The 1,652-nt window shown below is 44.4% G+C and overlaps 1 non-coding gene across 1 annotated transcript; it reads left to right on the top strand.

The window, feature by feature from the left end:
• The first annotated feature begins 956 nt into the window (after positions 1-956).
• Positions 957-1,029, top strand: trnaf-gaa (transfer RNA phenylalanine (anticodon GAA)). The gene has a single exon. It is a non-coding gene; the product is annotated as a tRNA-Phe (tRNA).
• Positions 1,030-1,652: the final 623 nt, after the last annotated feature.

The following is a 1,652-nucleotide window of genomic DNA, read 5'->3' as shown; positions in this document are numbered from 1 at the left end:
CTCTGAAAGTAAGTAATGTCTTGCTTTTTCATCTGACATTTTGACGTCATTGTTACATTGTCGAACGACAAGGGTGCATGAAGTGTGAACTGGAGCTTTCTTGGACCCACAAATACATGTGTTTTTGGGGAATGCGGGCATCGATCCCACTACCTATAGCATGCTAAGCAAACACAATACCAATTGATCAAATTCCCCAGCTGTTTGGAATTGCCACAAGGAGCAACCAAGAGTGTCCAGTCTTGTCGTGGTGGACTTGTTAGTTTGCGCTCCAGCACTTGCAGAGGCTCGGTGCATCTCAACAACTGTGCTCTGTAGCCAGCGGCCGGTTAGCTCAGTTGGTTAGCGTGTGTGATACGCTGCTCTCTGAAAGTAAGTAATGTCTTGTTTTTTCATCTGACATTGTGACATCAGTGTTACATGAGAGTTTCTTGTCATTGTTCCATGACAGTTTCTTGTCATTGTTTACATGAAAGTAGGTTGTCGTAAGACAAGGCTGCATGAAGTATGAACAGGAGTTTTCTTGGATCCATGAAAGAATTTGCTTTTGGAGAACGCAGGCATCGATCCCACTACCTCACGCATGCAAAGCATTTGAGCTAATTCCCCAGCCGTTTGGAATTTCCCACTACCTCACGCATGCAAAGCATTTGAGCTAATTCCCCAGCCGTTTGGAATTTCCGCAAGAAGCAACCTAGAAGGTCCAGTCTTGTCAGGCTATGCTGTTGGTGGACTTGTTTGTTTACGTGCCAGCACTTGCAGAGGCTCGGTGCATTTCAACAATTGAGCAAAATAACAAATGGCCGGTTAGCTCAGTTGGTTAGAGTCTGGTGCTAATAATGCCAAGGTCATGGGTTTGATCCCCGTACTGGCTGTGATGTACATTTTGAGTGTCAAAATTGTGAGTCACATGCATGTGAATTGTCAAGGGTGCCACAGAAATAAATTAGTGTATTGCCGAAATAGCTCAGTTGGGAGAGCGTTAGACTGAAGATCTAAAGGTCCCTGGTTAGATCCTGGGTTTTGGCATTTGTATTTGTTCTTTCTTTATGCTCTGGCTTCAAGGAAACTATACACAGGTTTGTTTGTGGGCCTCAATGTTGTATGCTACGCTGCTCCTCTGAAAGTAAGCAATGTCTTGCTTTTTCATCTGACATTTTGACATCAGTGTTACAGGAAAGTTGCTTGTCATTGTTACATGACAGTAGGTTGTCGTACGACAAGGCTGCATGAAGTGTGAACTGGAGTTTTCTTGGATCCATAAAACAATGTGATTTTGGTGCATGCGGGCATCGATCCCACTACCTCACGCATGCAAAGTATTTGAGCTAATTCCCCAGCCGTTTGGAATTTACGCAAGAAGCAACCTAGAGGGTCCAGTCTTGTCAGGCTATACTGTTGGTGGACTTGTTTGTTTGCGCTCCAGCACTTCCAGAGGCTCGGTGCATCTCAAAAATTGCGCCCAATAGCTAGCGGCCGGTTAGCTCAGTTGGTTAGAGTGTGTGATACGCTGCTCTCTGAAAGTAAGTAACGTCTTACTTTTTCATCTGACATTGTGACATCAGTGTTACATGAGAGTTTCTTGTCATTGTTACATGACAGTTTCTTGTCATGGTGCTAATAACTCCAAGGTCATGGGTCACTAGCTATGA

Source organism: Oncorhynchus clarkii, chromosome 29 (assembly GCF_045791955.1).
Source record: "Oncorhynchus clarkii lewisi isolate Uvic-CL-2024 chromosome 29, UVic_Ocla_1.0, whole genome shotgun sequence".
In the NCBI taxonomy this organism is placed as follows: domain Eukaryota; kingdom Metazoa; phylum Chordata; class Actinopteri; order Salmoniformes; family Salmonidae; genus Oncorhynchus; species Oncorhynchus clarkii.
Note: the sequence above shows the minus strand (reverse complement) of the source record. Positions and strands in the feature narration are given on the sequence as shown.